The sequence below is a fragment of the Mustela putorius genome, unplaced genomic scaffold, assembly GCF_011764305.1.
Source record: "Mustela putorius furo isolate JIRA1106 unplaced genomic scaffold, ASM1176430v1.1 tig00003834_pilon_pilon_pilon, whole genome shotgun sequence".
In the NCBI taxonomy this organism is placed as follows: domain Eukaryota; kingdom Metazoa; phylum Chordata; class Mammalia; order Carnivora; family Mustelidae; genus Mustela; species Mustela putorius.
In genome coordinates this window covers 119,408,028-119,420,651 of record NW_025421987.1, presented here as the reverse complement: position 1 = coordinate 119,420,651, position 12,624 = coordinate 119,408,028, and positions in this window count along the sequence as shown.

Here is a 12,624-nt window from a genome sequence, read left to right as displayed (position 1 = left end):
TTGTCTAAGTAAAGAAAAATTAAAATATTAAATAATTACTATGAGTTTCACTGTTCCTCTTTCTAGTGTGCAATGCCAGGTTTAAGTGCAAATTTAACACATATTTAACACATTTAACACATATGCACAATCCCTAAATGACACATCATTTGTAGCTACAGCATATATATATTTTTTGTTTTTGCCAGAACAGTAGAAACTTGGCATAAAACCACACAATTGTTTTCCTTTCACTTCTTGATATATGTACATTCTATCGACACACTGTACCTTCGGGTTACTGGTGAGTAACGAAGGATTGACAGGAAAAAGAACTATGGGTTTCCTGATCATATCCTTTCCTTCTAGGTCATCATTCTCAGCACAGGTGGTCGGCTAACATAGAGAAGCATACAAGTAGGAAAGGATATGTCAGGTTTCTTGCTTGACTCATTCCTGTTTCTTAGAATATGACTGCCTTCTTTCTGCATTTGAACTGACTTCTGCCTCTGATGGGGAGCATGGACTCTGACCCCCAGGGCTGTTGGTGTCACTGATCACTCAGTAACGCACTTACTCACTTTAAATCCACTGAAATGCTAGACTTAGGCACCATTGCAAAATGGTCCTCTGCTCATGTGCATGCTCCCTTTTCCCATCAGACTTCACTTATAATAACAAATTCAAAGATAAAATCACGAAGGTTTTCAAGAGGTAGCAGCAGAGCATTAAGCCCTTCTGAGAGGCGACTTCCTCTCTGGACTCACATCCTCGCTCGTATTTCTGACCAGGATGTTGGACTTAAGGACCCTCTATTTCATTACTTCCTGTTTCCCCAATCTAGAGAAATCTTTATCTAGTTTTGGGTTGGAAGGAAATCTTGCCTTTTTATTTTTTCCTAAACCTTGTGTCTATGCCCCAAATCTTCTCCATTCCTCTATGGGCTAAGCCATCTGCACAGCCCTAAGAAGCACATAGACTTTTTATGCCCTTGCCCCTGCCCTTATTCCTCATTCATTTCCAGGATGGCCACTGCGAACTTCTTCCCTGTGTTTTCCGGATCCTCATTTCCTTTGTAAGTATGGCTTTCTAGGTAAGTGACTGATAAATATTACTTAGCCTAACCCAGCTTTTCTTTTTCCACTGGGGTGTGGGGTCCTCAACATTATGTTTCTGGTTGCAAGTCACTAGCCAGGCTGTACTTCTTAGGACTAGAAAGAGTGTGTTAAGTCCTCCAAGTGTGAGAAGACTCTGGAAGTCTCTTTAAGAAATTTTGCTCTTCAAGGCTAATGCATTATGGTTATATGGAAATGTGTGGGTCAGAGTAAGCCAGTTTTATGAGGCATTGAAAACTGTTATTTATCTCTAATTTTGCAATAAAATATGACTGGCACCACATAAATTCCATTTCTTCTCCAACACATATTCTTATAAAAACTCAGTAAAATTGCTTTTATTGAGAAGAACAGATTTTGATATTTCTTTTAGCTTCCTCAATAAGTTGCCAGATTTCTTTTAAACATAAATTACATGGACACAGTTAATTATATGCTTAAATGCAAATGTATTTAAAATATTTTTTTATTACCGTCTAAGTAATTACTCAGAGGCAATGTGAAAACCATATGTAATTTCATAGACTGAAGATATTTTTATTTTAAGATTTTCTGCTTTGAGGAAGGAAACTGGCATAAACTACTGAAGAAACATTTCTCTCCTAAAAACTTTATTGGAGTGCTTATGTAGATTAAAAAAGAAAATTCTTCCATGTGAATGTATGTGTGTTTAGGTGGATGGAACAACCTTTAAAATCATTTATAATCATTTGTTTATACAGTCATGGTTCAAAGGTGGACTGGCAAAGTGAAAACCAGTTTAATTGCCTCTCTCTCCTGTATTATCCCATCAAAGTCAAATTTTTACAGCCTGACTCTTCCAAGTAAGAGCAAATTACTTTACATTTACAGCACCACTTGTTTCTTTATCAAAATCCCACCTGGGAGCATGTTACATCATAAAGAAAAGGAAAACACAATTTTTAGATTACAAGAATAAGGACGATTGGCAGAAAGTCCTGTGTTTATAAAGGCTGTTGCTTTAGGCCACTCCAGAGGGCACTATTTACTTTGAACTCTGCGTCAGGCAACACAGTGACCCTGGCGTTCACTTTCCTGTCATTTCTTAATTTTTTTTTTATTATGTCCAATTTTGGAACAGAGGTTAGGAATATGGTGACTGTTTAGTTTTGAATCTTCCCACTTCTCCTGGAAACCAAATAGAGCAAAAAGGAGAACAAAAATAAAGCTATGAAATACATCTTTGGTAAAAGTAGAAGACAAAGAAAAATCCACAAACTCCAAATTATGTGTAAATGTGGCCAAAAGAAACTGAGATCAGCAAGTCCTATGCAGGAAGCTGCCAGAATGTAGTGGGGAAGAACAGGGAGTTTAGAGGAAGGCTATTGGTATCAAATGTTAAAAATCAACAAATATCCCATTCTGAGTGAAACCAATTTGAACAGAAATTAAATATATCAGGGCATAATTACTGGAGAAGGTGGAGGAAGGCATGAAAATTATGAGAGGGACAAAGAAGAAGCAAATCTCAAAAAATTCCTCCTTTTGCAAAAGAAAAGGGACATCTTAGAAGACAGACTATGTCTCCTTGTATCAGCACCTAGTGGAGGATCCTGGGAAGTTCAGGGTTAATGACAGAGGGTGCTGGAATCCAATTTGGCTCTGAGACTCAGAGGAAGTTAGACCACAGAGAACCCTATATACAAGAAAAGGTCCATCATGGTAGCAACAAAGGAGCAAGCAGAGAAATCTTGGAAACTCACCTGTCCCCACTGCCCAGCCCCACACTCCACATATTGAGGTACCTTCTGCCTAATAGCTAGTCTAAGACAATTTGAGCTATTTAAATTTGGTAATAACAAAAAGAACAAGCAGACTTTTGGTTTTGGCCCTGACACATAAATAGCTAAGAAATCATCACTCTATCTTTATAAGAAAAAAAGCTGAATGAACTGAAAATCAATGACTATATTGGATCTGTCAGAAAACTGGGATTCTAAGGCCAGTTACCACCAAGAAATCTGAGAAGAAGGGTGAATCTAGAGAATCATACTTGAGATTTTTTTTTACCAGGAGCAGAAGCTGCTATAACCAGAATCTGGAAGGAATACATAAATAGTAATTTTGATGAATAACTGGAGGTTGAATAGCTTGAGGCTAGATTGGGAATGAGAATGTCTTGGGGACTCTCAGTCTTGGGGGGCCCTTGCCTATTTTGTAAGTTTTGCCTCAGAAAACTCCCAAGTTCTTACTTGAAAATCCAAGAAGTGAAGTAAAGATCCAAGAAGGAACCGCTCAGGACTCTGGAAAAAGGAAGGAAGAAGGGGGGGTGGGGAGTAACCCCTGTGAAATATACCAAAGTGTTCTCCATAACAAAGGTCTATTCTCCAGGGGAAAATATACTACCAGATCTTTATCTCACACTGGGGAAGGGCATTCTTTGACTCTATCCCCTTCTAGTTTAACTATTATCAACTATTATCAACTATCAACTATTTAACTATTATTAAGGGGATTAAGGGGAATTGAGGTTAAAAAACAGTTATGGACAAGGTCAATGGACACTGGCTAACTAAAGGCATGAGATATAATTATAATATTATAGAATGCTTCTCTTTACCCACACCTTTCCACAACACTAACAGGAAACCAGTATGGATTAGAAATAAAGCAGCTAGAAGACACACTCCAGGGAGGAGTTCTTAGAAAAACCCAAAGACGACAGGGAAATAAAAACAAGGACACTAGAGGAATTTGATAACTTTGACAGGTACACTGCAGTAGACATGAAAATAGCCCAGCTCCTAGGCAGGCTAACATAAAACTTCCCACTAAAAACCAACTTACAGGGTATCTGGGTGGCTCAGTCATTAAGCATCTGCCTTCAGCTCAGGTCATGATCCAGGAGTCCTGAGATCGAGACTCACATTGGGCTTCCGGCTCATGGGAAGTGTTGTTTCTCCCTTTCCCACTCCCCCTGCTTGTGTTCCTGCTCTCACTGTGTATTTCTCTGTCAAATAAAGAAACAAAATCTTTAAAATTTTTTTTTAAAAAATCAGCTTACCTCTGTTCCCACTAATACATTATGTCTGGCTTTCAATGAAAGCTTACAAAGCATGCTCAAAGGCGAGAGAAAATAGTCTAAAGAGACAAAGCAAGTGTCAGAACAGGACTTAGATACATCACGACTTTAGAATTATCAGAGAATTTAAGATAAATATGATTAGTATATTACAGACTCTAAATAGAAAATATAGACAATATGGAAAATCAGATAGATAATATAATCAGAGAGTTGCAAATGCTAAGAAAGAACCAAAAGGAAATGTTAGAAATCAAAGGCTCCATGACAGAAATAAAGAACGCAGATTGTCTTTGATGGGCATATCAGTAGATTGGATCTGGCAAAGAAAGCAATTAGTGAGATTGAAGATAGATCAATAGAAATTTCTCAAATTGACATGCAAAGAGGAAAAAAAGAAAAAAAGAAAGAAAGAGAGAGAGAGAAAAAGAAAGAAAGAATGAAAGAAAGAAAGCAAGCCTTGAACATCTAAGAATTGTAGACAATTTGTGAAGTTATAACACAATTGTGATTGGAAGAAGATGAAAGGTTGGCAAAAGAAATTTTTAAAGAAAAAATGGGTGGAAAATTTCCAAAATTAATGAAAAATGCCAAGCCACAGATTCAGGAAACTCAGAGACTATCAGGCAGGATAAATACCAAAATATTTATACCTATATATTGCATAATCAAAGTAAAAAGAGAGAGAGATAGAAAAAGAGAAAACCTTAAAAGAAGCTGCATAGATGAAACAATTTACCTATGGAAGAAAAGAATAACCATAGCAGACCACTCATCAGAAACCATGCGAACAAGAAAAGAGTGGAGTATTTAGTAATGAAAGAAAAATCTACCAACTTAGAATTCTATAACCAATAAAATTATCCTTCAAAAGAGGAGAAGGGTGCCTGGCTGGCAAGGTAGGAAGAGCATAAAACTCTTGATCTCAGGAGTAGTGAGTTTGAGCCCCATCTTGGGTGTAGAGATTACAAAAAATGAAAACAAACAAACAAAAACAAAAAAACCCACATTTTTTTAAAAAGAAGGAGAAATAAAGACTCTCTCAGATAAATAAAAACAAACCTGCTCTAAAAGAAATATTAGAAGTTCTACAGAGAGAAGGAAAACTATATTGGCTAGACACTCAGATCTCTGTATAAGAAGATAAATCATCAGAGAACAAATAAATGAAGGTAAAAATCTTTTGTTTTCCTCCTTAATTGATATAATAAATGTTTGTTCAACAACATATTGAATGAATGAATGACATATTGAGTGAAATGAGTGAAAATAAATTTATAAGGTATGAGAGGGAATATTTGTTACAAGGTACCTTCTCTACTCAAGAAATGGTATAGTTTTATTTGAAAGTAAACTTAGATTCATTGTACATATACTTTATATCTAGGACAATCATTGAAAAGTATAAAGAAGTATAATTGATATGGTAAGAGAGAATATAACATTAAATCATATAAAATGCTCAGTTCAAACCAAGAAAGGCAGGAAAGGGGGCAGGGGTGTCAAGAAATAAAGAACAAGTGCAACAAATAGAAAATAGTTATAAACATAGTAGATATTAATCCAACTATATCAATAATCCCTTTAAATACGAATGGTCTAAATATATCAATTAAAAGGTTGTAAGAGCAGATTGAAAAAACTAAATCCAACTATATATTGTCTACAAGACACTTACTTAAATATAAAGACTCACACAAGTTAAAGTAAAGGGATAGAAAAGGATAAAGCATCCTAACACTAATCAAAAGTTAAGAGTGGCTGTATTAATTTCAGACAAAGTAGACTTCAGAACAAGAAAATTTCTCTTGGAGAAAGAGGAGCATTACACAACGATAAAAGGATCAATTCTGCAAGAAGATGTAATAATCAACAGTCTAAAGAAGAAAAGTAACATAATTTTATCATCCAATGCAGAAAGGCTTTTGAGAAAATCCAGCACTCATTGAGGAGGGAATATGTTCTAGTGAGCACTGTGTGTTATGTGAGACTGATGAATCACAGACCGTTATGCCTGAAGCAAATAATACATTATATGTTAAAAAATAAGTAATAAATAATAAATTCTCACCAAACTAGGAAAAAGAGAACGTTCTCAACCTGATACGACAAAGAATGTCAATTAAAAAACCTACAGCTAACATCACACTTAGTGAGAAACTGAATGGTTCTCCCCTACAACTGGGAAAAAGGAAAGGTTGTCCTTTCTCACAACTTCTATTCAACATTATACTAAAAGTCCTAACTACAATACGATAATAAAAAGAACTAAAGATATAAAGATTGGGAAAGAAGAAATATATATGTTTTTGTTTTCAGATAACAAGATTGTGTATGTAGAAAAATTCCCCAGAAAACATTAAAAAAAAAAAACTTCATGCAACTGGTAAGTAACTATAGCAAGGTCACAGGATACAAGGCTAATATACAGAAGTCAGCTCCTTCCTTCATACCAGTAATGAACAACTGGAATTTGATAGTAAGAAATTACCACTTCAATAGTACCAAAATATGAAATAATTAACAAATATCTAACAAACTATATGCTAAAAACTATAAAACTTTGATGGAGGAAGTGGAAGAGCTAAATTAATGAATGTGTAGTCCATGATCATGGATGGAAAACACAATATTGTTAAGATGTCAGTTATTCCCAACTTGATTGACAGATCCCATGCAGTCTCAATCAAAATCTCAGTAACATCTTTTGTAGATATTGACAAACTGAGTAGAATGTTTATGTGGAAATGTAAAAGACCTAGAATGGCCAAGATAATACGGAAGAAGAAAAACAAACTTGAAGGTCCTCATCATGTGATTTAAAGACTTATGACAAAGCTACAGTAATCAAGCCAGAGACATTTCAGTAAAAAAAGGAAACACATACATCAAAGGAACAAATATAGAGCCCAGAAATAGACCCACACACATATAGCCAATTGATCGTTAGTAAAGGAGCAAAAGTAATTGAATAGAGAAAGAACAGACTTTTTAGCAATAGTGACGTCTATACGTAAAAATTTAAAAATTTAAAAGAGAACTTAGACTTTATACCTTTCACAAAATTAATTCAAAGTGAATTATAAACATACATGTAAAATGCAAAGCTATAAAACACCTAGAAGAAAATATAGGAAGAAAACCAAGTAAACTTAGGTTTACTAATGATTTTTTATTTTTTTTTAAGATTTTATTTATTTATTTGACAGACAGAGATCACAATTTAGGCAGAGAGGCATGCAGAGATAGAGAGGGGGAAACAGGCTCCCTGCTGAGCAGAGAACCCCATGCGGGCCTCGATCCCAGGACCCTGAGACCACAACCTGAGTCCAAGACAGAGGCTTAACCTACTGAGCCACCCAGGCACCCCTACAACTGATTTTTTAGATCAAATAACAAAAGTATGATCCAGGAAAGAAAAAAAAAAGGTAAGCTTGACCTTATATCGTTCTGTGAAAAACACTGTCATAAGCTTGAAGAAAATATATGCAAAACATATTATCTGATAAATGACCTGTGTCTACTAAATACATGAACTTTAAAAATTCAGTAAGAAAAAAGCAAACAATTCACTTTTTTAAAAAGGCAAAAGAGTGCTCACTTTGGCAGTACATATACTAAAAGAGGCAAAAGAGGGGCGCCTACGTGGCTCAGTTGGTTAAGTGTCCGCCTTCAGCTCAGGTCATGATTTCAGGGTCCTGGGATGGAGGCCCACTTTGGGCTCCTGCTCAGTGGGGAATCTGCTTCTCCCTCTCCCTCTCCCTCTCTTTCTTCCCCTCCCCTCAGGCTCATGCTCTCTTTCTCTATCCTCAAATAAATAAATAAAATATTTTTTTAAAAAAGGACAAAAGATCTGAACAGACATCTTATCGAAGATATGCAAATGATTTGTAAGTACATAAAAAGATATTCAAATCCTTTATCATCAGGGAATTGCAAATTCAAACAACATGCAACTAAGTAGCTATTAGAATAGCTAAAATCCAAAAATAATCTGACAATAACAATTGCTGTTGAGGATTTGGTGCAATGGAATTCACATTTATTGCTGTTGGGAAAGGAGAATTGCACAGCTTCTTTGGAGACAGTTTGGCAGATTCTTAACAAGCTAAACATACTTTTACCATATGATCCAGCAATCATGTTGATTTGAAAACATATGTCTACACAAAATCTGCACATGAATGTAGCAGCTTTATTTATAATCACCAAAAACTGATATAAATAAATGGTTGAATAAATAAATGGATGGGAGAGAACAGACAAATCACCCATGGAGATAAATTCCAAATAATTTATATAGCTACTCTGCCTTCAAGCAGATAAGCCTAACTTCCCCCTCCTTAAGGTGGGCTGCCATAATGACTTCCTTCCAAAGAATTCAGTAGGGAAAGGGAGGAAAGAGTATAACTTTGCAGAAAAGATTGGGCAACACTACCTTAGTCAAGCGATCAGGTCAACATCCACAATTAGGCATGTTGATAGTACACACTCTTGATGTGATATGATGGAAATGAAACTTGCACTCTTTACTCTTCTCCTTGAAAACCCATAACTCAGTCTAATCATGAGAAATAGATCAGACAGGTCCCAGCTGAGGGACAGTCAACCAAATATCTAATGAGTACTATCAAAAACCATCAAGGTCAGCAAAAACAAGAAGTCTGAGAAACTGTCGCAACCAAGGGAAATCCAAGGAGAATGATCCTGGATGGAACAGGGGCACAGAAAAAGACATTATATAAAAACTGAGGAAATCTGAATAATGTACAGACTTTAGTTAAGAATGGTGTATTAATATTGGCTCATTAATTGTGACATGTATTGGGCTAAGTAAGATGTTAGTAATAGGGGAATTTAAGGGGGTGGATAGATAGGAACTCTCTCTACTAGTGTCACAATTTTTCTGAAACTCAAGTTGTCCTGAAGAGTAGTATATATATTTTGTAAAAGCCCAAGAATGTAGGGTACCAGGTGGTTCAGTTGGTTAAGCATCCAAGTCTTGATTTTGGCTCAGGTCATGGTCTCAGAGTTGTGAGTTGAAGGCCCCCATTAGGCTTCATGCTCAGTGAGGAGTCCTGTTGGATTCTCTCTCCCTCTCCCTCCACTCCTCTCCTACTCACTGCCCCTCTCTTCCCTTCCCCTTAAAATAAATAAATAAATATTTTAAAAAATCAATAAATAAAAACACAAGGATCAGAAGAGTTAAAAAAAAATAGACAAATACACCATCTATACCAATGCATTATTAGGAAACAAAGTGGGCAAAGCAGCCAATCTCCCTAGGAAAATGATATCAATATTCCAACAGGAAATTTAAAGCAAATTTAATGAAACAAATACAGCTATGAAGACCATAAAATGGATAGAGAAGTCAGGGGAAATGGGACCAGAGAAAAAAGAAGATGAAACAGTTACTAGTAAAACTCAGGGAAGATAAAGAAGGAAGAGCTGAAACCATTTCTAAATCAATACAAGGAGCATACAAGAAAATACCTACCACAGGACACACAGTGCACAGAGCATGAAAGTGGAAAACAACAATGAAGGGACACAAAAGTAATAAAAAAAGATTAAAAAGGAAAAGGAAGGGAAAAGCTAGCTATAAGAGAGAGCCAAGGAAACAACACACACCTGTAAGTGGCATTTCTGAAGAAGAAAACCGAAGCAGTAGAATAGAACAAATACAAAAACTAAACTCAATAAAATTTCTTTGATATTAAAACAAAAGACAAATTGTGCATATTAAAAAAGAACACCATGATCCAGGTAAAATTAACCCAGGATCATCAATGTTAAGATATATACTACTAAAATCACTAAAATTTGGGGCGCCTGGGTGGCTCAAGTGGGTTAAAGCCTCTGCCATTGGCTCGGGTCATGATCCCAGAGTCCTGGGACCGAGCCCCAGATTAGGCTCTCTGCTCCGGAAGGAGCCTGCTTCCTCCTCTCTCTCTCTTTCTGCCTCTCTGCCTACTTGTGCTCTCTGTCTGTCAAATAAATAAATAAAATCTTTTTTAAAAAATAACTAACATTTAAAAATAAAGAAAGAGTCCTTTGGGTAGAAAGATGAGGGTCAATTCATTTATCAAAAAAAAAAAAAAGCTACTGGGGCGCCTGGGTGGCTCAGAGGGTTAAGCATCTGCCTTTGGCTCAGTCCTCTCCTCATCTCAGGGTCCTGGGATCGAGCCCCACATCGGGCTCTCTGCTCAGCAGGGAGCCTGCTTCCCCCATCTCTCTGCCTGCCTCTCTGCCTACTTGTGATCTCTCTCTCTCTCTCTGTCAAATGGATAGGTAAAATCTTGAAAGAAAGAAAGAAAAAAGAAAGAAAGAAAGAAAGAAAGAAAAAAAGCTAAGCAGGAGACCTTGCCACCACATTTAAAACCTGAGCACAGAGGCCCAACAACTACAAAATACCAGTGGAAAAAAATGTGCAACCCAAGCATTTTCGCATCCAGCCAGATTGTCCTTTAAGAGAAAAGACTGGAAGCAGAGTTTTGAATATGAAAATTAGAGGGGGTGGAGGAATGTGGTAGAGAAGGGGAGTTTGAAGGTGTGATGTAAGGAAGGATCAGCCTTTTTTTTGTTGTTTAATTGATTAGTACCGGAAAATGCCTATATCTAATATTTTTATCAGAATTACTAGATCATAGACTTGGAAATGGAACATTATTAAGAGAAGTGATAAGTTTCAGATAACCCTGTAGCTTCTGCTACCTTGCAACAGTAAAATCTGACTTAGTACCCTGTACCCTGCCAAGGATAAGTCAAGAGTAATAAAGGTGTGTTGATTTAGGATTCCTGCAAAAAAATAGATCGACAGCAGTGTTTTCTGGATTTAAAAGGGATCATAAGCAGACCTTGATAAGTGATGTCATCTGCTTAGTTTATGGCCTGCCTATTTGTAAGGAATACACGTAGCATCAAAACTAAGCTGCAATAACTATAGCTTTTGTTTTTCTAATAGTGAAATCTAACTGTGAGTTTTAATTTTTCAACATCACTGTAGTCCAGCAATCTGCTTCAGCAGGCGCTTTGGCAAGATAAAGAAAATTTAATTTTAAATGTCATCAAGTTCAACTTCGCTTGCAAGTCCAAATCTTCAGAGTCATGTGATCAAAACTGGGATCATTCTCTTAATTAGTGATTTCAAATTGGAATCATCCCCGAGGAGATGAGCATGTATGAGCTCCATGTCAGTAACAGTTTGGTCATGTTCCTGCTGTGTATCACTGCCTTATCTGGGAAACCTGTCAGGTAAGAAACAAATGAAAGTGGCCATTTATTTAGGTATCAATGTTTTTAAACTGGGAGCAAAACTTCCTTATAATTTATTCTTTTTGCCTTTCATACCAATGTATAGGATTATTTTTAGTGATTGAATAAGGTATTAAAAGATGAAATATATATACATTGTCATTCTTAGTGCTTTTAACAAGAGCTCTATGAACTCATTTTCTCCACTAGTTTGTAACATTGTAGGGAGAGAAGAGGTTATGTCCAGACCCTTTTGAGAATCTAATGCAAGCTATAAGTCCTCTGCACAGAAAACTTTTCCTCTTTGGATAGACTTTTCATGTAATCTCAGGGAGGTCAAAGACCCTGAAACTTGTGAGTAAAACCCTCAGAACAGGCGCCCCAGGCTAAGCCTGTTTGATTGAATCCCTCTTTAAAACAGAAACAAGAAATAAGCTTTTAATCATGGATCTTTAGCTCATCTCAGTCACATATTTTAGTAAGCCATAGTCTTAAAAAATAATTCTTTCAAGGAAATCTAAATAACATGGAATTTCATGCTCTTCCACTGGTCATTTTATGGCAAATATCCTCTTTGGAAAGTCCCCTAACTAGAAAACTTACATTACAATTGAAAACACAACAAATATACTCCTACTTCTGGGTTTTTAAAGAGCCTTAATTTCTATAACCTTTCTTTTCATCTTTGTTTTTCTAAATGCCATTACACATGGGAGTGAACTTGGTAAATTGTAATTATCATTTTCAGACAGCAACAATTTCAGTCATGTATATCTTCTGAATTTGAATAAAAAGCATTCTGCATTGTTTCAGATTTGACTGTGAGAATCCCACTGTGGCTATGCTTTCTGTTCAAATAGTATCTGTAACTTGGTCAGCTTAGTATTGTGCTAAATGAGGATCTAACACAGTATCTCATAGTTTCATAAAAAATGCTTAGGACTGGCCAATTTCTACCAGAGAAAATAGAGTCAAAAAACATTATTCTAATATACAAACCACAGAGATGAGATTATTTATTTATTTAGTGTAATGCCTGAGTGAAACAATATATACATATAAACTCATTTTTTAAACCATAGGAAATGGCATTCGTCCTGTACTTTATCCATTTGAATCAAAAAGAACAAAAGAATTATCTCCCTATAGTGGGACATGATAGAAAGTAGAAAATAATTTTGTTCTATCAGATTTTATTATTTTAGGAAAGGAATAATATAATTTTGGAAA